Consider the following 26,467-nt stretch of genomic DNA (forward strand, 5'->3'; position numbering starts at 1 on the left):
TGAAAGACAGCTACCTATCATGTCATGTCCAACCTGCACAGGTGTGCTGGTTGCTGAGTTTATTCAATTAAAGAGGACATTCAGCAGCAGCAGTCCTGTGCCTGGTCGCTCCAACAGGGGCCAGACACAAGCGGCACCACCTATTGTCTTTTGCCTGCAGTAGGGGCCCACTGGACTAGCCAGCAAGCAGCTGCAGCAGTAAATAAACAGGTAATCTTTCTTTCCAACACTGAACCCTGGTGGTGCACTTAATATATGCTACCAGATAGGGGACATATCAGATAGTAAACTGATATAAACAGACACCACATTTGATACCAGCCAAAAGGAAGAATGAGAAGTGATAACTGTGAAAGGGGAGGAACCAACGCTGTCCCCTTCACATGCACCATCACTACTTGTAGGAAGGTAGGCTGGCTGGCAGCCTCCCATACACACTCTGGCTGGGTGGCAGTCACCCACCAGTACACACAGCAGGCCCCAAACCCATATCATTATTGCTAAGCAGGAAGATGGGAGTCCATTTCACTCTGATGGACCATTTTTAAATGCAATCCATAACCTGGCTTTGGCAGGAACCCTTCTTACTCCTCCTACTTGCATTTGATACTGGGTTTAGGATCTGCATAGGAAACACACACACACACACACACACACACAAGCACACACTTACCTGTGTTGCCTGCTGACGCCTCCTTGGCTGTCCCCAAACGGTATAAAACCAACAGCCACGGGAAGCTGTAAGGATAGAGGACATACCTGCATCCTATTGGACTCACTTGTCTTGGTTAAATCCAGCTTATTTGAAAACTTATGGTGCTGCTGCTTCTGATCATGGCAGTGCTGCTTCTGACAAGGCTGTTCTTTGGTGGGCCTAGGTGACATCACAATCTCCATGGTTACATACACAACAAAGGTCAGATGTTGTTTACACCTGGCCATGCCAGTGGTATTGAGTAGCATATCACAGTGCTAAGGGTCCTGGATGCAACAATCTTTCAATGGGGAATAGCCGCACTGAGTTTGTCAAGTGCACCCATGTTTGCAACTCCAACAATACACACATATGTATGTATGTATGTATGTTGTATGTATGTATGTATGTATGTATGTATGTGTATCTATCTATCTATCTATCTCTTTCTCTCTTTCTATATGTGTATATATATATATATAGAGAGAGAGAGAGAGAGAGAGAGAGAGAGAGAGAGAGATGGAAATACTTTTTTAAACATGTTTTCACCTTTTTTTTTAACCTTCTTTTTTTCTTCTCTCCATGTTTTCCTTCTTTCCTCCTTTTTTCCTATGCTGCTGCTTCTTATTTTTCTTCTTTTTCAGACCCTATCATTGCACTATTGCTTATTCAATACCACCAGCAGATGGAGACACTATATTACAACATTAGTTGTGAGCAGCAGTTTGTACAAACAAATGCCTCATAGCTGATGTCCTATCCATTATTGCAATGGATGGTTGGCTGGCAACATTTGTTTTTATTATTCCAATACCACAGTACCAATGCATGGTCAATCAACAGCAATGACACCCCCATGTCAATTAACAAGATTCAGCACCCACTACCTGAAAGACAGCTACCTATCATCTCATGTCCAACCTGCACAGGTGTGCTGGTTGCTGAGCTCATTCAATTAAAGAGGACATTCAGCAGCAGCAGTCCTGTGCCTGGTTGCTGCAACAGGGGCCAGACACAAGCGGCACCACCTATTGTCTTTTGCCTGCAGTAGGGGCCCACTGGACTAGCCAGCAAGCAGCTGCAGCAGTAAATAAACAGGTAATCTTTCTTTCCAACACTGAACCCTGGTGGTGCACTTAATATATGCTACCAGATAGGAGACATATCAGATAGTAAACTGATATAAACAGACACCACATTTGATACCAGCCAAAAGGAAGAATGAGAAGTGATAACTGTGAAAGGGGAGGAACCAACGCTGTCCCCTTCACATGCACCATCACTACTTGTAGAAAGGTAGGCTGGCTGGCAGCCTCCCATACACACTCTGGCTGGGTGGCAGTCACCCACCAGTACACACAGCAGGCCCTAAAGCCATATCATTATTGCTAAGCAGGAAGATAAGATGGGAGTCCATTTCACTCTGATGGACCATTTTTAAATGCAATCCATAACCTGGCTTTGGCAGGAACCCTTCTTACTCCTCCTACTTGCATTTGATACTGGGTTTAGGATCTGCATAGGAAACACACACACACACACACACACACACACACAAGCACACACTTACCTGTGTTGCCTGCTGACGCCTCCTTGGCTGTCCCCAAACGGTATAAAACCAACAGCCACGGGAAGCTGTAAGGATAGAGGACATACCTGCATCCTATTGGACTCACTTGTCTTGGTTAAATCCAGCTTATTTGAAAACTTATGGTGCTGCTGCTTCTGATCATGGCAGTGCTGCTTCTGACAAGGCTATTCTTTGGTGGGCCTAGGTGACATCACAATCTCCATGGTTACATACACAACAAAGGTCAGATGTTGTTTACACCTGGCCATGCCAGTGGTATTGAGTAGCATATCACAGTGCTAAGGGTCCTGGATGCAACAATCTTTCAATGGGGAATAGCCGCACTGAGTTTGTCAAGTGCACCCATGTTTGCAACTCCAACAATACACACATATGTATGTATGTATGTATGTTGTATGTATGTATGTATGTGTATCTATCTATCTATCTCTTTCTCTCTCTCTATATGTGTATATATATATATATATATATTTTTTTTTTTTTTCTTTTAAATATATATATATATATATATACATATATAGAGAGAGAGAGAGATGGAAATACTTTTTTAAACATGTTTTCACCTTTTTTTTACCTTCTTTTTTTCTTCTCTCCATGTTTTCCTTCTTTCCTCCTTTTTTCCTATGCTGCTGCTTCTTATTTTACTCCTTTTTCAGACCCTATCATTGCACTATTGCTTATTCAATACCACCAGCAGATGGAGACACTATATTACAACATTAGTCGTGAGCAGCAGTTTGTACAAACAAATGCCTCATAGCTGATGTCCTATCCATTATTGCAATGGATGGCTGGCTGGCAACATTTGTTTTAATTATTCCAATACCACAGTACCAATGCATGGTCAATCAACAGCAATGACACCCCCATGTCAATTAACAAGATTCAGCACCCACTACCTGAAAGACAGCTACCTATCATGTCATGTCCAACCTGCACAGGTGTGCTGGTTGCTGAGTTTATTCAATTAAAGAGGACATTCAGCAGCAGCAGTCCTGTGCCTGGTCGCTCCAACAGGGGCCAGACACAAGCGGCACCACCTATTGTCTTTTGCCTGCAGTAGGGGCCCACTGGACTAGCCAGCAAGCAGCTGCAGCAGTAAATAAACAGGTAATCTTTCTTTCCAACACTGAACCCTGGTGGTGCACTTAATATATGCTACCAGATAGGGGACATATCAGATAGTAAACTGATATAAACAGACACCACATTTGATACCAGCCAAAAGGAAGAATGAGAAGTGATAACTGTGAAAGGGGAGGAACCAACGCTGTCCCCTTCACATGCACCATCACTACTTGTAGGAAGGTAGGCTGGCTGGCAGCCTCCCATACACACTCTGGCTGGGTGGCAGTCACCCACCAGTACACACAGCAGGCCCCAAACCCATATCATTATTGCTAAGCAGGAAGATGGGAGTCCATTTCACTCTGATGGACCATTTTTAAATGCAATCCATAACCTGGCTTTGGCAGGAACCCTTCTTACTCCTCCTACTTGCATTTGATACTGGGTTTAGGATCTGCATAGGAAACACACACACACACACACACACACACAAGCACACACTTACCTGTGTTGCCTGCTGACGCCTCCTTGGCTGTCCCCAAACGGTATAAAACCAACAGCCACGGGAAGCTGTAAGGATAGAGGACATACCTGCATCCTATTGGACTCACTTGTCTTGGTTAAATCCAGCTTATTTGAAAACTTATGGTGCTGCTGCTTCTGATCATGGCAGTGCTGCTTCTGACAAGGCTGTTCTTTGGTGGGCCTAGGTGACATCACAATCTCCATGGTTACATACACAACAAAGGTCAGATGTTGTTTACACCTGGCCATGCCAGTGGTATTGAGTAGCATATCACAGTGCTAAGGGTCCTGGATGCAACAATCTTTCAATGGGGAATAGCCGCACTGAGTTTGTCAAGTGCACCCATGTTTGCAACTCCAACAATACACACATATGTATGTATGTATGTATGTTGTATGTATGTATGTATGTATGTATGTATGTGTATCTATCTATCTATCTATCTCTTTCTCTCTTTCTATATGTGTATATATATATATATAGAGAGAGAGAGAGAGAGAGAGAGAGAGAGAGAGAGAGATGGAAATACTTTTTTAAACATGTTTTCACCTTTTTTTTTAACCTTCTTTTTTTCTTCTCTCCATGTTTTCCTTCTTTCCTCCTTTTTTCCTATGCTGCTGCTTCTTATTTTTCTTCTTTTTCAGACCCTATCATTGCACTATTGCTTATTCAATACCACCAGCAGATGGAGACACTATATTACAACATTAGTTGTGAGCAGCAGTTTGTACAAACAAATGCCTCATAGCTGATGTCCTATCCATTATTGCAATGGATGGTTGGCTGGCAACATTTGTTTTTATTATTCCAATACCACAGTACCAATGCATGGTCAATCAACAGCAATGACACCCCCATGTCAATTAACAAGATTCAGCACCCACTACCTGAAAGACAGCTACCTATCATGTCATGTCCAACCTGCACAGGTGTGCTGGTTGCTGAGCTTATTCAATTAAAGAGGACATTCAGCAGCAGCAGTCCTGTGCCTGGTCGCTCCAACAGGGGCCAGACACAAGCGGCACCACCTATTGTCTTTTGCCTGCAGCAGGGGCCCACTGGACTAGCCAGCAAGCAGCTGCAGCAGTAAATAAACAGGTAATCTTTCTTTCCAACACTGAACCATGGTGGTGCACTTAATATATGCTACCAGATAGGGGACAAATCAGATATTAAACTGATATAAACAGACACCACATTTGATACCAGCCAAAAGGAAGAATGAGAAGTGATAACTGTGAAAGGGGAGGAACCAACGCTGTCCCCTTCACATGCACCATCACTACTTGTAGGAAGGTAGGCTGGCTGGCAGCCTCCCATACACACTCTGGCTGGGTGGCAGTCACCCACCAGTACACACAGCAGGCCCTAAACCCATATCATTATTGCTAAGCAGGAAGATGGGAGTCCATTTCACTCTGATGGACCATTTTTAAATGCAATCCATAACCTGGCTTTGGCAGGAACCCTTCTTACTCCTCCTACTTGCATTTGATACTGGGTTTAGGATCTGCATAGGAAACACACACACACACTTACCTGTGTTGTCTGCTGACGCCTCCTTGGCTGTCCCCAAACGGTATAAAACCAACAGCCACGGGAAGCTGTAAGGATAGAGGACATACCTGCATCCTATTGGACTCACTTGTCTTGGTTAAATCCAGCTTATTTGAAAACTTATGGTGCTGCTGCTTCTGATCATGGCAGTGCTGCTTCTGACAAGGCTGTTCTTTGGTGGGCCTAGGTGACATCACAATCTCCATGGTTACATACACAACAAAGGTCAGATGTTGTTTACACCTGGCCATGCCAGTGGTATTGAGTAGCATATCACAGTGCTAAGGGTCCTGGATGCAACAATCTTTCAATGGGGAATAGCCGCACTGAGTTTGTCAAGTGCACCCATGTTTGCAACTCCAACAATACACACATATATATGTATGTATGTTGTATGTATGTATGTGTATCTATCTATCTATCTATCTATCTATCTCTTTCTCTCTCTCTATATGTATATATATATATATATATATATATATATATATATAATTTTTTTTTCTTTTAAATATATATATATATATATATACATATATAGAGAGAGAGAGATGGAAATACTTTTTTAAACATGTTTTCACCTTTTTTTTACCTTCTTTTTTTCTTCTCTCCATGTTTTCCTTCTTTCCTCCTTTTTTCCTATGCTGCTGCTTCTTATTTTTCCTCTTTTTCAGACCCTATCATTGCACTATTGCTTATTCAATACCACCAGCAGATGGAGACACTATATTACAACATTAGTTGTGAGCAGCAGTTTGTACAAACAAATGCCTCATAGCTGATGTCCTATCCATTATTGCAATGGATGGCTGGCTGGCAACATTTGTTTTAATTATTCCAATACCACAGTACCAATGCATGGTCAATTAACAAGATTCAGCACCCACTACCTGAAAGACAGCTACCTATCATGTCATGTCCAACCTGCACAGGTGTGCTGGTTGCTGAGCTTATTCAATTAAAGAGGACATTCAGCAGCAGCAGTCCTGTGCCTGGTCGCTCCAACAGGGGCCAGACACAAGCGGCACCACCTATTGTCTTTTGCCTGCAGTAGGGGCCCACTGGACTAGCCAGCAAGCAGCTGCAGCAAATAAACAGGTAATCTTTCTTTCCAACACTGAACCCTGGTGGTGCACTTAATATATGCTACCAGATAGGGGACATATCAGATATTAAACTGATATAAACAGACACCACATTTGATACCAGCCAAAAGGAAGAATGAGAAGTGATAACTGTGAAAGGGGAGGAACCAACGCTGTCCCCTTCACATGCACCATCACTACTTGTAGGAAGGGAGGCTGGCTGGCAGCCTCCAATACACACTCTGGCTGGGTGGCAGTCACCCACCAGTACACACAGCAGACCCTAAACCCATATCATTATTGCTAAGCAGGAAGATGGGAGTCCATTTCACTCTGATGGACCATTTTTAAATGCAATCCATAACCTGGATTTGGCAGGAACCCTTCTTACTCCTCCTACTTGCATTTGATACTGGGTTTAGGATCTGCATAGGAAACACACACACACACACACACACAAGCACACACTTACCTGTGTTGCCTGCTGACGCCTCCTTGGCTGTCCCCAAACGGTATAAAACCAAAAGCCACGGGAAGCTGTAAGGATAGAGGACATACCTGCATCCTATTGGACTCACTTGTCTTGGTTAAATCCAGCTTATTTGAAAACCTATGGATCTGCTGCTTCTGCTCATGGCAGTGCTGCTTCTGACAAGGCTGTTCTTTGGTGGGCCTAGGTGACATCACAATCTCCATGGTTACATACACAACAAAGGTCAGATGTTGTTTACACCTGGCCATGCCAGTGGTATTGAGTAGCATATCACAGTGCTAAGGGTCCTGGATGCAACAATCTTTCAATGGGGAATAGCCGCACTGAGTTTGTCAAGTGCACCCATGTTTGCAACTCCAACAATACACACATATGTATGTATGTATGTATGTATGTATGTATGTATGTATCTATGTATCTATCTATCTATCTATCTATCTATCTCTTTCTCTCTTTCTATATGTATATATATATATATAGAGAGAGAGAGAGAGAGAGAGAGAGAGAGAGAGAGAGAGAGAGAGAGAGAGAGAGAGAGAGAGAGATGGAAATACTTTTTTAAACATGTTTTCACCTTTTTTTTTAACCTTCTTTTTTTCTTCTCTCCATGTTTTCCTTCTTTCCTCCTTTTTTCCTATGCTGCTGCTTCTTATTTTTCCTCTTTTTCAGACCCTATCATTGCACTATTGCTTATTCAATACCACCAGCAGATGGAGACACTATATTACAACATTAGTTGTGAGCAGCAGTTTGTACAAACAAATGCCTCATAGCTGATGTCCTATCCATTATTGCAATGGATGGTTGGCTGGCAACATTTGTTTTTATTATTCCAATACCACAGTACCAATGCATGGTCAATCAACAGCAATGACACCCCCATGTCAATTAACAAGATTCAGCACCCACTACCTGAAAGACAGCTACCTATCATGTCATGTCAAACCTGCACAGGTGTGCTGGTTGCTGAGCTTATTCAATTAAAGAGGACATTCAGCAGCAGCAGTCCTGTGCCTGGTCGCTCCAACAGGGGCCAGACACAAGCGGCACCACCTATTGTCTTTTGCCTGCAGTAGGGGCCCACTGGACTAGCCAGCAAGCAGCTGCAGCAGCAGCAAATAAACAGGTAATCTTTCTTTCCAACACTGAACCCTGGTGGTGCACTTAATATATGCTACCAGATAGGGGACATATCAGATATTAAACTGATATAAACAGACACCACATTTGATACCAGCCAAAAGGAAGAATGAGAAGTGATAACTGTGAAAGGGGAGGAACCAACGCTGTCCCCTTCACATGCACCATCACTACTTGTAGGAAGGTAGGCTGGCTGGCAGCCTCCCATACACACTCTGGCTGGGTGGCAGTCACCCACCAGTACACACAGCAGGCCCTAAACCCATATCATTATTGCTAAGCAGGAAGATGGGAGTCCATTTCACTCTGATGGACCATTTTTAAATGCAATCCATAACCTGGCTTTGGCAGGAACCCTTCTTACTCCTCCTACTTGCATTTGATACTGGGTTTAGGATCTGCATAGGAAACACACACACACACACACACACAAGCACACACTTACCTGTGTAGCCTGCTGACGCCTCCTTGGCTGTCCCCAAACGGTATAAAACCAACAGCCACGGGAAGCTGTAAGGATAGAGGACATACCTGCATCCTATTGGACTCACTTGTCTTGGTTAAATCCAGCTTATTTGAAAACTTATGGTGCTGCTGCTTCTGATCATGGCAGTGCTGCTTCTGACAAGGCTGTTCTTTGGTGGGCCTAGGTGACATCACAATCTCCATGGTTACATACACAACAAAGGTCAGATGTTGTTTACACCTGGCCATGCCAGTGGTATTGAGTAGCATATCACAGTGCTAAGGGTCCTGGATGCAACAATCTTTCAATGGGGAATAGCCGCACTGAGTTTGTCAAGTGCACCCATGTTTGCAACTCCAACAATACACACATATATATGTATGTATGTTGTATGTATGTATGTATGTATGTATGTATGTATGTATGTGTATCTATCTATCTATCTATCTATCTCTTTCTCTCTATATGTATATATATATATATATATATATATATATATATATAATTTTTTTTTCTTTTAAATATATATATATATATACATATATATAGAGAGAGAGATGGAAATACTTTTTTAAACATGTTTTCACCTTTTTTTTACCTTCTTTTTTTCTTCTCTCCATGTTTTCCTTCTTTCCTCCTTTTTTCCTATGCTGCTGCTTCTTATTTTTCTTCTTTTTCAGACCCTATCATTGCACTATTGCTTATTCAATACCACCAGCAGATGGAGACACTATATTACAACATTAGTTGTGAGCAGCAGTTTGTACAAACAAATGCCTCATAGCTGATGTCCTATCCATTATTGCAATGGATGGCTGGCTGGCAACATTTGTTTTAATTATTCCAATACCACAGTACCAATGCATGGTCAATTAACAAGATTCAGCACCCACTACCTGAAAGACAGCTACCTATCATGTCATGTCCAACCTGCACAGGTGTGCTGGTTGCTGAGCTTATTCAATTAAAGAGGACATTCAGCAGCAGCAGTCCTGTGCCTGGTCGCTCCAACAGGGGCCAGACACAAGCGGCATCACCTATTGTCTTTTGCCTGCAGTAGGGGCCCACTGGACTAGCCAGCAAGCAGCTGCAGCAAATAAACAGGTAATCTTTCTTTCCAACACTGAACCCTGGTGGTGCACTTAATATATGCTACCAGATAGGGGACATATCAGATATTAAACTGATATAAACAGACACCACATTTGATACCAGCCAAAAGGAAGAATGAGAAGTGATAACTGTGAAAGGGGAGGAACCAACGCTGTCCCCTTCACATGCACCATCACTACTTGTAGGAAGGTAGGCTGGCTGGCAGCCTCCCATACACACTCTGGCTGGGTGGCAGTCACCCACCAGTACACACAGCAGGCCCTAAACCCATATCATTATTGCTAAGCAGGAAGATGGGAGTCCATTTCACTCTGATGGACCATTTTTAAATGCAATCCATAACCTGGCTTTGGCAGGAACCCTTCTTACTCCTCCTACTTGCATTTGATACTGGGTTTAGGATCTGCATAGGAAACACACACACACACACACACAAGCACACACTTACCTGTGTTGCCTGCTGACGCCTCCTTGGCTGTCCCCAAACGGTATAAAACCAACAGCCACGGGAAGCTGTAAGGATAGAGGACATAGCTGCATCCTATTGGACTCACTTGTCTTGGTTAAATCCAGCTTATTTGAAAACCTATGGATCTGCTGCTTCTGCTCATGGCAGTGCTGCTTCTGACAAGGCTGTTCTTTGGTGGGCCTAGGTGACATCACAATCTCCATGGTTACATACACAACAAAGGTCAGATGTTGTTTACACCTGGCCATGCCAGTGGTATTGAGTAGCATATCACACTGCTAAGGGTCCTGGATGCAACAATCTTTCAATGGGGAATAGCCGCACTGAGTTTGTCAAGTGCACCCATGTTTGCAACTCCAACAATACACACATATGTATGTATGTATGTATGTAATGTATGTAATGTATGTAATGTATGTAATGTATGTATGTATGTATCTATGTATCTATCTATCTATCTATCTATCTATCTATCTCTTTCTCTCTTTCTATATGTATATATATATATATATATATATATATATATATATAATTTTTTTTTCTTTTAAATATATATATATATATATATATACATATATAGAGAGAGAGAGAGATGGAAATACTTTTTTAAACATGTTTTCACCTTTTTTTTTAACCTTCTTTTTTTCTTCTCTCCATGTTTTCCTTCTTTCCTCCTTTTTTCCTATGCTGCTGCTTCTTATTTTTCTTCTTTTTCAGACCCTATCATTGCACTATTGCTTATTCAATACCACCAGCAGATGGAGACACTATATTACAACATTAGTTGTGAGCAGCAGTTTGTACAAACAAATGCCTCATAGCTGATGTCCTATCCATTATTGCAATGGATGGTTGGCTGGCAACATTTGTTTTTATTATTCCAATACCACAGTACCAATGCATGGTCAATCAACAGCAATGACACCCCCATGTCAATTAACAAGATTCAGCACCCACTACCTGAAAGACAGCTACCTATCATGTCATGTCCAACCTGCACAGGTGTGCTGGTTGCTGAGCTTATTCAATTAAAGAGGACATTCAGCAGCAGCAGTCCTGTGCCTGGTCGCTCCAACAGGGGCCAGACACAAGCGGCACCACCTATTGTCTTTTGCCTGCAGTAGGGGCCCACTGGACTAGCCAGCAAGCAGCTGCAGCAAATAAACAGGTAATCTTTCTTTCCAACACTGAATCCTGGTGGTGCATTTAATATATGCTACCAGATAGGGGACATATCAGATATTAAACTGATATAAACAGACACCACATTTGATACCAGCCAAAAGGAAGAATGAGAAGTGATAACTGTGAAAGGGGAGGAACCAACGCTGTCCCCTTCACATGCACCATCACTACTTGTAGGAAGGGAGGCTGGCTGGCAGCCTCCCATACACACTCTGGCTGGGTGGCAGTCACCCACCAGTACACACAGCAGACCCTAAACCCATATCATTATTGCTAAGCAGGAAGATGGGAGTCCATTTCACTCTGATGGACCATTTTTTAATGCAATCCATAACCTGGCTTTGGCAGGAACCCTTCTTACTCCTCCTACTTGCATTTGATACTGGGTTTAGGATCTGCATAGGAAACACACACACACACACACAAGCACACACTTACCTGTGTTGCCTGCTGACGCCTCCTTGGCTGTCCCCAAACGGTATAAAACCAACAGCCACGGGAAGCTGTAAGGATAGAGGACATACCTGCATCCTATTGGACTCACTTGTCTTGGTTAAATCCAGCTTATTTGAAAACCTATGGATCTGCTGCTTCTGCTCATGGCAGTGCTGCTTCTGACAAGGCTGTTCTTTGGTGGGCCTAGGTGACATCACAATCTCCATGGTTACATACACAACAAAGGTCAGATGTTGTTTACACCTGGCCATGCCAGTGGTATTGAGTAGCATATCACAGTGCTAAGGGTCCTGGATGCAACAATCTTTCAATGGGGAATAGCCGCACTGAGTTTGTCAAGTGCACCCATGTTTGCAACTCCAACAATACACACGTATGTATGTATGTATGTATGTATGTATGTATCTATCTATCTATCTATCTATCTATCTCTTTCTCTCTTTCTATATGTATATATATATATATATATATATATATATAGAGAGAGAGAGAGAGAGAGAGAGAGAGATGGAAATACTTTTTTAAACATGTTTTCACCTTTTTTTTTAACCTTCTTTTTTTCTTCTCTCCCTGTTTTCCTTCTTTCCTCCTTTTTTCCTATGCTGCTGCTTCTTATTTTTCTTCTTTTTCAGACCCTATCATTGCACTATTGCTTATTCAATACCACCAGCAGATGGAGACACTAAATTACAACATTAGTTGTGAGCAGCAGTTTGTACAAACAAATGCCTCATAGCTGATGTCCTATCCATTATTGCAATGGATGGTTGGCTGGCAACATTTGTTTTTATTATTCCAATACCACAGTACCAATGCATGGTCAATCAACAGCAATGACACCCCCATGTCAATTAACAAGATTCAGCACCCACTACCTGAAAGACAGCTACCTATCATGTCATGTCCAACCTGCTCAGGTGTGCTGGTTGCTGAGCTTATTCAATTAAAGAGGACATTCAGCAGCAGCAGTCCTGTGCCTGGTCGCTCCAACAGGGGCCAGACACAAGCGGCACCACCTATTGTCTTTTGCCTGCAGTAGGGGCCCACTGGACTAGCCAGCAAGCAGCTGCAGCAGTAAATAAACAGGTAATCTTTCTTTCCAACACTGAACCCTGGTGGTGCACTTAATATATGCTACCAGATAGGAGACATATCAGATATTAAACTGATATAAACAGACACCACATTTGATACCAGCCAAAAGGAAGAATGAGAAGTGATAACTGTGAAAGGGGAGGAACCAACGCTGTCCCCTTCACATGCACCATCACTACTTGTAGGAAGGTAGGCTGGCTGGCAGCCTCCCATACACACTCTGGCTGGGTGGCAGTCACCCACCAGTACACACAGCAGGCCCTAAACCCATATCATTATTGCTAAGCAGGAAGATGGGAGTCCATTTCACTCTGATGGACCATTTTTAAATGCAATCCATAACCTGGCTTTGGCAGGAACCCTTCTTACTCCTCCTACTTGCATTTGATACTGGGTTTAGGATCTGCATAGGAAACACACACACACACACACACAAGCACACACTTACCTGTGTTGCCTGCTGACGCCTCCTTGGCTGTCCCCAAACGGTATAAAACCAACAGCCACGGGAAGCTGTAAGGATAGAGGACATACCTGCATCCTATTGGACTCACTTGTCTTGGTTAAATCCAGCTTATTTGAAAACCTATGGATCTGCTGCTTCTGCTCATGGCAGTGCTGCTTCTGACAAGGCTGTTCTTTGGTGGGCCTAGGTGACATCACAATCTCCATGGTTACATACACAACAAAGGTCAGATGTTGTTTACACCTGGCCATGCCAGTGGTATTGAGTAGCATATCACAGTGCTAAGGGTCCTGGATGCAACAATCTTTCAATGGGGAATAGCCGCACTGAGTTTGTCAAGTGCACCCATGTTTGCAACTCCAACAATACACACATATGTATGTATGTATGTATGTATGTATGTATGTATGTATGTATGTATGTATCTATCTATCTATCTATCTATCTCTTTCTCTCTTTCTATATGTATATATATATATATATAGAGAGAGAGAGAGAGAGAGAGAGAGAGAGAGAGAGAGAGAGAGAGAGAGAGAGAGAGAGAGAGATGGAAATACTTTTTTAAACATGTTTTCACCTTTTTTTTTAACCTTCTTTTTTTCTTCTCTCCATGTTTTCCTTCTTTCCTCCTTTTTTCCTATGCTGCTGCTTCTTATTTTTCTTCTTTTTCAGACCCTATCATTGCACTATTGCTTATTCAATACCACCAGCAGATGGAGACACTATATTACAACATTAGTTGTGAGCAGCAGTTTGTACAAACAAATGCCTCATAGCTGATGTCCTATCCATTATTGCAATGGATGGTTGGCTGGCAACATTTGTTTTTATTATTCCAATACCACAGTACCAATGCATGGTCAATCAACAGCAATGACACCCCCATGTCAATTAACAAGATTCAGCACCCACTACCTGAAAGACAGCTACCTATCATCTCATGTCCAACCTGCACAGGTGTGCTGGTTGCTGAGCTTATTCAATTAAAGAGGACATTCAGCAGCAGCAGTCCTGTGCCTGGTCGCTGCAACAGGGGCCAGACACAAGCGGCACCACCTATTGTCTTTTGCCTGCAGTAGGGGCCCACTGGACTAGCCAGCAAGCAGCTGCAGCAGTAAATAAACAGGTAATCTTTCTTTCCAACACTGAACCCTGGTGGTGCACTTAATATATGCTACCAGATAGGGGTTCTATCAGATAGTAAACTGATATAAACAGACACCACATTTGATACCAGCCAAAAGGAAGAATGAGAAGTGATAACTGTGAAAGGGGAGGAACCAACGCTGTCCCCTTCACATGCACCATCACTACTTGTAGGAAGGTAGGCTGGCTGGCAGCCTCCCATACACACTCTGGCTGGGTGGCAGTCACCCACCAGTACACACAGCAGGCCCTAAACCCATATCATTATTGCTAAGCAGGAAGATGGGAGTCCATTTCACTCTGATGGACCATTTTTAAATGCAATCCATAACCTGGCTTTGGCAGGAACCCTTCTTACTCCTCCTACTTGCATTTGATACTGGGTTTAGGATCTGCATAGGAAACACACACACACACACACACACACACACACACAAGCACACACTTACCTGTGTTGTCTGCTGACGCCTCCTTGGCTGTCCCCAAACGGTATAAAACCAACAGCCACGGGAAGCTGTAAGGATAGAGGACATACCTGCATCCTATTGGACTCACTTGTCTTGGTTAAATCCAGCTTATTTGAAAACTTATGGTGCTGCTGCTTCTGATCATGGCAGTGCTGCTTCTGACAAGGCTGTTCTTTGGTGGGCCTAGGTGACATCACAATCTCCATGGTTACATACACAACAAAGGTCAGATGTTGTTTACACCTGGCCATGCCAGTGGTATTGAGTAGCATATCACAGTGCTAAGGGTCCTGGATGCAACAATCTTTCAATGGGGAATAGCCGCACTGAGTTTGTCAAGTGCACCCATGTTTGCAACTCCAACAATACACACGTATGTATGTATGTATGTTGTATGTATGTATGTATGTGTATCTATCTATCTATCTATCTATCTATCTCTTTCTCTCTCTCTATATGTGTATATATATATATATATATATATGTATATATAATTTTTTTTTCTTTTAGATATATATATATATATATATATACATATATATAGAGAGAGAGAGAGATGGGAATACTTTTTTAAACATGTTTTCACCTTTTTTTACCTTCTTTTTTTCTTCTCTCCATGTTTTCCTTCTTTCCTCCTTTTTTCCTATGCTGCTGCTTCTTATTTTACTCCTTTTTCAGACCCTATCATTGCACTATTGCTTATTCAATACCACCAGCAGATGGAGACACTATATTACAACATTAGTCGTGAGCAGCAGTTTGTACAAACAAATGCCTCATAGCTGATGTCCTATCCATTATTGCAATGGATGGCTGGCTGGCAACATTTGTTTTAATTATTCCAATACCACAGTACCAATGCATGGTCAATCAACAGCAATGACACCCCCATGTCAATTAACAAGATTCAGCACCCACTACCTGAAAGACAGCTACCTATCATGTCATGTCCAACCTGCACAGGTGTGCTGGTTGCTGAGCTTATTCAATTAAAAAGGACATTCAGCAGCAGCAGTCCTGTGCCTGGTCGCTCCAACAGGGGCCAGACACAAGCGGCACCATCTATTGTCTTTTGCCTGCAGTAGGGGCCCACTGGACTAGCCAGCAAGCAGCTGCAGCAAATAAACAGGTAATCTTTCTTTCCAACACTGAACCCTGGTGGTGCATTTAATATATGCTACCAGATAGGGGACATATCAGATATTAAACTGATATAAACAGACACCACATTTGATACCAGCCAAAAGGAAGAATGAGAAGTGATAACTGTGAAAGGGGAGGAACCAACGCTGTCCCCTTCACATGCACCATCACTACTTGTAGGAAGGGAGGCTGGCTGGCAGCCTCCCATACACACTCTGGCTGGGTGGCAGTCACCCACCAGTACACACAGCAGACCCTAAACCCATATCATTATTGCTAAGCAGGAAGATGGGAGTCCATTTTACTCTGATGGACCATTTTTAAATGCAATCCATAACCTGGCTTTGGCAGGAACCCTTCTTACTCCTCCTACTTGCATTTGATACTGGGTTTAGGATCTGCATAGGAAACACACACACACACACACACACACAAGCACACACTTACCTGTGTTGCCTGCTGACGCCTCCTTGGCTGTCCCCAAACGGTATAAAACCAACAGCCACGGGAAGCTGTAAGGATAGAGGACATACCTGCATCCTATTGGACTCACTTGTCTTGGTTAAATCCAGCTTATTTGAAAACCTATGGATCTGCTGCTTCTGCTCATGGCAGTGCTGCTTCTGACAAGGCTGTTCTTTGGTGGGCCTAGGTGACATCACAATCTCCATGGTTACATACACAACAAAGGTCAGATGTTGTTTACACCTGGCCATGCCAGTGGTATTGAGTAGCATATCACAGTGCTAAGGGTCCTGGATGCAACAATCTTTCAATGGGGAATAGCCGCACTGAGTTTGTCAAGTGCACCCATGTTTGCAACTCCAACAATACACACATATGTATGTATGTATGTATGTATGTATGTATGTATGTATCTATATATCTCTTTCTCTCTTTCTATATGTATATATATATATATATAGAGAGAGAGAGAGAGAGAGAGAGAGAGAGAGAGAGAGAGAGAGAGAGAGAGAGAGAGAGAGAGAGAGATGGAAATACTTTTTTAAACATGTTTTCACCTTTTTTTTTAACCTTCTTTTTTTCTTCTCTCCATGTTTTCCTTCTTTCCTCCTTTTTTCCTATGCTGCTGCTTCTTATTTTTCTTCTTTTTCAGACCCTATCATTGCACTATTGCTTATTCAATACCACCAGCAGATGGAGACACTATATTACAACATTAGTTGTGAGCAGCAGTTTGTACAAACAAATGCCTCATAGCTGATGTCCTATCCATTATTGCAATGGATGGTTGGCTGGCAACATTTGTTTTTATTATTCCAATACCACAGTACCAATGCATGGTCAATCAACAGCAATGACACCCCCATGTCAATTAACAAGATTCAGCACCCACTACCTGAAAGACAGCTACCTATCATGTCATGTCCAACCTGCACAGGTGTGCTGGTTGCTGAGCTTATTCAATTAAAGAGGACATTCAGCAGCAGCAGTCCTGTGCCTGGTCGCTCCAACAGGGGCCAGACACAAGCGGCACCACCTATTGTCTTTTGCCTGCAGTAAGGGCCCACTGGACTAGCCAGCAAGCAGCTGCAGCAGTAAATAAACAGGTAATCTTTCTTTCCAACACTGAACCCTGGTGGTGCACTTAATATATGCTACCAGATAGGGGACATATCAGATATTAAACTGATATAAACAGACACCACATTTGATACCAGCCAAAAGGAAGAATGAGAAGTGATAACTGTGAAAGGGGAGGAACCAACGCTGTCCCCTTCACATGCACCATCACTACTTGTAGGAAGGTAGGCTGGCTGGCAGCCTCCCATACACACTCTGGCTGGGTGGCAGTCACCCACCAGTACACACAGCAGGCCCTAAACCCATATCATTATTGCTAAGCAGGAAGATGGGAGTCCATTTCACTCTGATGGACCATTTTTAAATGCAATCCATAACCTGGCTTTGGCAGGAACCCTTCTTACTCCTCCTACTTGCATTTGATACTGGGTTTAGGATCTGCATAGGAAACACACACACACACACACACACACAAGCACACACTTACCTGTGTTGTCTGCTGACGCCTCCTTGGCTGTCCCCAAACGGTATAAAACCAACAGCCACGGGAAGCTGTAAGGATAGAGGACATACCTGCATCCTATTGGACTCACTTGTCTTGGTTAAATCCAGCTTATTTGAAAACTTATGGTGCTGCTGCTTCTGATCATGGCAGTGCTGCTTCTGACAAGGCTGTTCTTTGGTGGGCCTAGGTGACATCACAATCTCCATGGTTACATACACAACAAAGGTCAGATGTTGTTTACACCTGGCCATGCCAGTGGTATTGAGTAGCATATCACAGTGCTAAGGGTCCTGGATGCAACAATCTTTCAATGGGGAATAGCCGCACTGAGTTTGTCAAGTGCACCCATGTTTGCAACTCCAACAATACACACATATGTATGTATGTATGTTGTATGTATGTATGTATGTATGTATGTATGTGTATCTATCTATCTATCTATCTATCTCTTTCTCTCTCTCTATATGTATATATATATATATATATATATATATATAATTTTTTTTTCTTTTAAATATATATATATATATATATATATATACATATATAGAGAGAGAGAGAGATGGAAATACTTTTTTAAACATGTTTTCACCTTTTTTTTACCTTCTTTTTTTCTTCTCTCCATGTTTTCCTTCTTTCCTCCTTTTTTCCTATGCTGCTGCTTCTTATTTTACTCCTTTTTCAGACCCTATCATTGCACTATTGCTTATTCAATACCACCAGCAGATGGAGACACTATATTACAACATTAGTCGTGAGCAGCAGTTTGTACAAACAAATGCCTCATAGCTGATGTCCTATCCATTATTGCAATGGATGGCTGGCTGGCAACATTTGTTTTAATTATTCCAATACCACAGTACCAATGCATGGTCAATCAACAGCAATGACACCCCCATGTCAATTAACAAGATTCAGCACCCACTACCTGAAAGACAGCTACCTATCATGTCATGTCCAACCTACACAGGTGTGCTGGTTGCTGAGCTTATTCAATTAAAGAGGACATTCAGCAGCAGCAGTCCTGTGCCTGGTCGCTCCAACAGGGGCCAGACACAAGCGGCACCACCTATTGTCTTTTGCCTGCAGTAGGGGCCCACTGGACTAGCCAGCAAGCAGCTGCAGCAAATAAACAGGTAATCTTTCTTTCCAACACTGAACCCTGGTGGTGCATTTAATATATGCTACCAGATATAAGATATTAAACTGATATAAACAGACACCACATTTGATACCAGCCAAAAGGAAGAATGAGAAGTGATAACTGTGAAAGGGGAGGAACCAACGCTGTCCCCTTCACATGCACCATCACTACTTGTAGGAAGGTAGGCTGGCTGGCAGCCTCCCATACACACTCTGGCTGGGTGGCAGTCACCCACCAGTACACACAGCAGACCCTAAACCCATATCATTATTGCTAAGCAGGAAGATGGGAGTCCATTTCACTCTGATGGACCATTTTTAAATGCAATCCATAACCTGGCTTTGGCAGGAACCCTTCTTACTCCTCCTACTTGCATTTGATACTGGGTTTAGGATCTGCATAGGAAACACACACACACAAGCACACACTTACCTGTGTTGCCTGCTGACGCCTCCTTGGCTGTCCCCAAACGGTATAAAACCAACAGCCACGGGAAGCTGTAAGGATAGAGGACATACCTGCATCCTATTGGACTCACTTGTCTTGGTTAAATCCAGCTTATTTGAAAACCTATGGATCTGCTGCTTCTGCTCATGGCAGTGCTGCTTCTGACAAGGCTGTTCTTTGGTGGGCCTAGGTGACATCACAATCTCCATGGTTACATACACAACAAAGGTCAGATGTTGTTTACACCTGGCCATGCCAGTGGTATTGAGTAGCATATCACAGTGCTAAGGGTCCTGGATGCAACAATCTTTCAATGGGGAATAGCCGCACTGAGTTTGTCAAGTGCACCCATGTTTGCAACTCCAACAATACACACATATGTATGTATGTATGTATGTATGTATCTATCTATCTATCTATCTATCTATCTCTTTCTCTCTTTCTATATGTATATATATATATAGAGAGAGAGAGAGAGAGAGAGAGAGAGAGAGAGAGAGAGAGAGAGAGAGAGAGAGAGATGGAAATACTTTTTTAAACATGTTTTCACCTTTTTTTTTAACCTTCTTTTTTTCTTCTCTCCATGTTTTCCTTCTTTCCTCCTTTTTTCCTATGCTGCTGCTTCTTATTTTTCTTCTTTTTCAGACCCTATCATTGCACTATTGCTTATTCAATACCACCAGCAGATGGAGACACTATATTACAACATTAGTTGTGAGCAGCAGTTTGTACAAACAAATGCCTCATAGCTGATGTCCTATCCATTATTGCAATGGATGGTTGGCTGGCAACATTTGTTTTTATTATTCCAATACCACAGTACCAATGCATGGTCAATCAACAGCAATGACACCCCCATGTCAATTAACAAGATTCAGCACCCACTACCTGAAAGACAGCTACCTATCATCTCATGTCCAACCTGCACAGGTGTGCTGGTTGCTGAGCTTATTCAATTAAAGAGGACATTCAGCAGCAGCAGTCCTGTGCCTGGTCGCTGCAACAGGGGCCAGACACAAGCGGCACCACCTATTGTCTTTTGCCTGCAGTAGGGGCCCACTGGACTAGCCAGCAAGCAGCTGCAGCAGTAAATAAACAGGTAATCTTTCTTTCCAACACTGAACCCTGGTGGTGCACTTAATATATGCTACCAGATAGGGGTTCTATCAGATAGTAAACTGATATAAACAGACACCACATTTGATACCAGCCAAAAGGAAGAATGAGAAGTGATAACTGTGAAAGGGGAGGAACCAACGCTGTCCCCTTCACATGCACCATCACTACTTGTAGGAAGGTAGGCTGGCTGGCAGCCTCCCATACACACTCTGGCTGGGTGGCAGTCACCCACCAGTACACACAGCAGGCCCTAAACCCATATCATTATTGCTAAGCAGGAAGATGGGAGTCCATTTCACTCTGATGGACCATTTTTAAATGCAATCCATAACCTGGCTTTGGCAGGAACCCTTCTTACTCCTCCTACTTGCATTTGATACTGGGTTTAGGATCTGCATAGGAAACACACACACACACACACAAGCACACACTTACCTGTGTTGTCTGCTGACGCCTCCTTGGCTGTCCCCAAACGGTATAAAACCAACAGCCACGGGAAGCTGTAAGGATAGAGGACATACCTGCATCCTATTGGACTCACTTGTCTTGGTTAAATCCAGCTTATTTGAAAACTTATGGTGCTGCTGCTTCTGATCATGGCAGTGCTGCTTCTGACAAGGCTGTTCTTTGGTGGGCCTAGGTGACATCACAATCTCCATGGTTACATACACAACAAAGGTCAGATGTTGTTTACACCTGGCCATGCCAGTGGTATTGAGTAGCATATCACAGTGCTAAGGGTCCTGGATGCAACAATCTTTCAATGGGGAATAGCCGCACTGAGTTTGTCAAGTGCACCCATGTTTGCAACTCCAACAATACACACGTATGTATGTATGTATGTTGTATGTATGTATGTATGTGTATCTATCTATCTATCTATCTATCTATCTATCTCTTTCTCTCTCTCTATATGTGTATATATATATATATATATATATGTATATATAATTTTTTTTTCTTTTAGATATATATATATATATATATATATATATACATATATAGAGAGAGAGAGAGAGATGGAAATACTTTTTTAAACATGTTTTCACCTTTTTTTACCTTCTTTTTTTCTTCTCTCCATGTTTTCCTTCTTTCCTCCTTTTTTCCTATGCTGCTGCTTCTTATTTTACTCCTTTTTCAGACCCTATCATTGCACTATTGCTTATTCAATACCACCAGCAGATGGAGACACTATATTACAACATTAGTCGTGAGCAGCAGTTTGTACAAACAAATGCCTCATAGCTGATGTCCTATCCATTATTGCAATGGATGGCTGGCTGGCAACATTTGTTTTAATTATTCCAATACCACAGTACCAATGCATGGTCAATCAACAGCAATGACACCCCCATGTCAATTAACAAGATTCAGCACCCACTACCTGAAAGACAGCTACCTATCATGTCATGTCCAACCTGCACAGGTGTGCTGGTTGCTGAGCTTATTCAATTAAAAAGGACATTCAGCAGCAGCAGTCCTGTGCCTGGTCGCTCCAACAGGGGCCAGACACAAGCGGCACCATCTATTGTCTTTTGCCTGCAGTAGGGGCCCACTGGACTAGCCAGCAAGCAGCTGCAGCAAATAAACAGGTAATCTTTCTTTCCAACACTGAACCCTGGTGGTGCATTTAATATATGCTACCAGATAGGGGACATATCAGATATTAAACTGATATAAACAGACACCACATTTGATACCAGCCAAAAGGAAGAATGAGAAGTGATAACTGTGAAAGGGGAGGAACCAACGCTGTCCCCTTCACATGCACCATCACTACTTGTAGGAAGGGAGGCTGGCTGGCAGCCTCCCATACACACTCTGGCTGGGTGGCAGTCACCCACCAGTACACACAGCAGACCCTAAACCCATATCATTATTGCTAAGCAGGAAGATGGGAGTCCATTTTACTCTGATGGACCATTTTTAAATGCAATCCATAACCTGGCTTTGGCAGGAACCCTTCTTACTCCTCCTACTTGCATTTGATACTGGGTTTAGGATCTGCATAGGAAACACACACACACACACACACACACAAGCACACACTTACCTGTGTTGCCTGCTGACGCCTCCTTGGCTGTCCCCAAACGGTATAAAACCAACAGCCACGGGAAGCTGTAAGGCTAGAGGACATACCTGCATCCTATTGGACTCACTTGTCTTGGTTAAATCCAGCTTATTTGAAAACCTATGGATCTGCTGCTTCTGCTCATGGCAGTGCTGCTTCTGACAAGGCTGTTCTTTGGTGGGCCTAGGTGACATCACAATCTCCATGGTTACATACACAACAAAGGTCAGATGTTGTTTACACCTGGCCATGCCAGTGGTATTGAGTAGCATATCACAGTGCTAAGGGTCCTGGATGCAACAATCTTTCAATGGGGAATAGCCGCACTGAGTTTGTCAAGTGCACCCATGTTTGCAACTCCAACAATACACACATATGTATGTATGTATGTATGTATGTATGTATGTATGTATCTATATATCTCTTTCTCTCTTTCTATATGTATATATATATATATATATATATAGAGAGAGAGAGAGAGAGAGAGAGAGAGAGAGAGAGAGATGGAAATACTTTTTTAAACATGTTTTCACCTTTTTTTTTAACCTTCTTTTTTTCTTCTCTCCATGTTTTCCTTCTTTCCTCCTTTTTTCCTATGCTGCTGCTTCTTATTTTTCTTCTTTTTCAGACCCTATCATTGCACTATTGCTTATTCAATACCACCAGCAGATGGAGACACTATATTACAACATTAGTTGTGAGCAGCAGTTTGTACAAACAAATGCCTCATAGCTGATGTCCTATCCATTATTGCAATGGATGGTTGGCTGGCAACATTTGTTTTTATTATTCCAATACCACAGTACCAATGCATGGTCAATCAACAGCAATGACACCCCCATGTCAATTAACAAGATTCAGCACCCACTACCTGAAAGACAGCTACCTATCATGTCATGTCCAACCTGCACAGGTGTGCTGGTTGCTGAGCTTATTCAATTAAAGAGGACATTCAGCAGCAGCAGTCCTGTGCCTGGTCGCTCCAACAGGGGCCAGACACAAGCGGCACCACCTATTGTCTTTTGCCTGCAGTAAGGGCCCACTGGACTAGCCAGCAAGCAGCTGCAGCAGTAAATAAACAGGTAATCTTTCTTTCCAACACTGAACCCTGGTGGTGCACTTAATATATGCTACCAGATAGGGGACATATCAGATATTAAACTGATATAAACAGACACCACATTTGATACCAGCCAAAAGGAAGAATGAGAAGTGATAACTGTGAAAGGGGAGGAACCAACGCTGTCCCCTTCACATGCACCATCACTACTTGTAGGAAGGTAGGCTGGCTGGCAGCCTCCCATACACACTCTGGCTGGGTGGCAGTCACCCACCAGTACACACAGCAGGCCCTAAACCCATATCATTATTGCTAAGCAGGAAGATGGGAGTCCATTTCACTCTGATGGACCATTTTTAAATGCAATCCATAACCTGGCTTTGGCAGGAACCCTTCTTACTCCTCCTACTTGCATTTGATACTGGGTTTAGGATCTGCATAGGAAACACACACACACACACACACAAGCACACACTTACCTGTGTTGTCTGCTGACGCCTCCTTGGCTGTCCCCAAACGGTATAAAACCAACAGCCACGGGAAGCTGTAAGGATAGAGGACATACCTGCATCCTATTGGACTCACTTGTCTTGGTTAAATCCAGCTTATTTGAAAACTTATGGTGCTGCTGCTTCTGATCATGGCAGTGCTGCTTCTGACAAGGCTGTTCTTTGGTGGGCCTAGGTGACATCACAATCTCCATGGTTACATACACAACAAAGGTCAGATGTTGTTTACACCTGGCCATGCCAGTGGTATTGAGTAGCATATCACAGTGCTAAGGGTCCTGGATGCAACAATCTTTCAATGGGGAATAGCCGCACTGAGTTTGTCAAGTGCACCCATGTTTGCAACTCCAACAATACACACATATGTATGTATGTATGTTGTATGTATGTATGTATGTATGTATGTATGTATGTGTATCTATCTATCTATCTATCTATCTCTTTCTCTCTCTCTATATGTATATATACATATATATATATATATATATATAATTTTTTTTTCTTTTAAATATATATATATATATATATATATATATATACATATATAGAGAGAGAGAGAGATGGAAATACTTTTTTAAACATGTTTTCACCTTTTTTTTACCTTCTTTTTTTCTTCTCTCCATGTTTTCCTTCTTTCCTCCTTTTTTCCTATGCTGCTGCTTCTTATTTTACTCCTTTTTCAGACCCTATCATTGCACTATTGCTTATTCAATACCACCAGCAGATGGAGACACTATATTACAACATTAGTCGTGAGCAGCAGTTTGTACAAACAAATGCCTCATAGCTGATGTCCTATCCATTATTGCAATGGATGGCTGGCTGGCAACATTTGTTTTAATTATTCCAATACCACAGTACCAATGCATGGTCAATCAACAGCAATGACACCCCCATGTCAATTAACAAGATTCAGCACCCACTACCTGAAAGACAGCTACCTATCATGTCATGTCCAACCTGCACAGGTGTGCTGGTTGCTGAGCTTATTCAATTAAAAAGGACATTCAGCAGCAGCAGTCCTGTGCCTGGTCGCTCCAACAGGGGCCAGACACAAGCGGCACCATCTATTGTCTTTTGCCTGCAGTAGGGGCCCACTGGACTAGCCAGCAAGCAGCTGCAGCAAATAAACAGGTAATCTTTCTTTCCAACACTGAACCCTGGTGGTGCATTTAATATATGCTACCAGATAGGGGACATATCAGATATTAAACTGATATAAACAGACACCACATTTGATACCAGCCAAAAGGAAGAATGAGAAGTGATAACTGTGAAAGGGGAGGAACCAACGCTGTCCCCTTCACATGCACCATCACTACTTGTAGGAAGGGAGGCTGGCTGGCAGCCTCCCATACACACTCTGGCTGGGTGGCAGTCACCCACCAGTACACACAGCAGACCCTAAACCCATATCATTATTGCTAAGCAGGAAGATGGGAGTCCATTTTACTCTGATGGACCATTTTTAAATGCAATCCATAACCTGGCTTTGGCAGGAACCCTTCTTACTCCTCCTACTTGCATTTGATACTGGGTTTAGGATCTGCATAGGAAACACACACACACACACACACACACAAGCACACACTTACCTGTGTTGCCTGCTGACGCCTCCTTGGCTGTCCCCAAACGGTATAAAACCAACAGCCACGGGAAGCTGTAAGGATAGAGGACATACCTGCATCCTATTGGACTCACTTGTCTTGGTTAAATCCAGCTTATTTGAAAACCTATGGATCTGCTGCTTCTGCTCATGGCAGTGCTGCTTCTGACAAGGCTGTTCTTTGGTGGGCCTAGGTGACATCACAATCTCCATGGTTACATACACAACAAAGGTCAGATGTTGTTTACACCTGGCCATGCCAGTGGTATTGAGTAGCATATCACAGTGCTAAGGGTCCTGGATG

At 42.8% G+C, this 26,467-nt stretch overlaps 4 pseudogenes; all 4 read right to left on the reverse strand.

The window, feature by feature from the left end:
* Positions 1-11,394: 11,394 nt before the first annotated feature.
* Positions 11,395-11,497, reverse strand: LOC130336644 (U2 spliceosomal RNA; annotated as a pseudogene).
* Positions 11,498-16,170: 4,673 nt separating this feature from the next.
* On the reverse strand, positions 16,171-16,273 carry LOC130336639 (U2 spliceosomal RNA; annotated as a pseudogene).
* Positions 16,274-22,536: 6,263 nt separating this feature from the next.
* LOC130336640 (U2 spliceosomal RNA) lies at positions 22,537-22,639 on the reverse strand (annotated as a pseudogene).
* Positions 22,640-25,718: 3,079 nt separating this feature from the next.
* LOC130336641 (U2 spliceosomal RNA) lies at positions 25,719-25,821 on the reverse strand (annotated as a pseudogene).
* Between the last annotated feature and the right edge of the window lie 646 nt (positions 25,822-26,467).

The sequence above is a fragment of the Hyla sarda genome, unplaced genomic scaffold (genome assembly GCF_029499605.1).
Source record: "Hyla sarda isolate aHylSar1 unplaced genomic scaffold, aHylSar1.hap1 scaffold_488, whole genome shotgun sequence".
NCBI classification, from domain to species: domain Eukaryota; kingdom Metazoa; phylum Chordata; class Amphibia; order Anura; family Hylidae; genus Hyla; species Hyla sarda.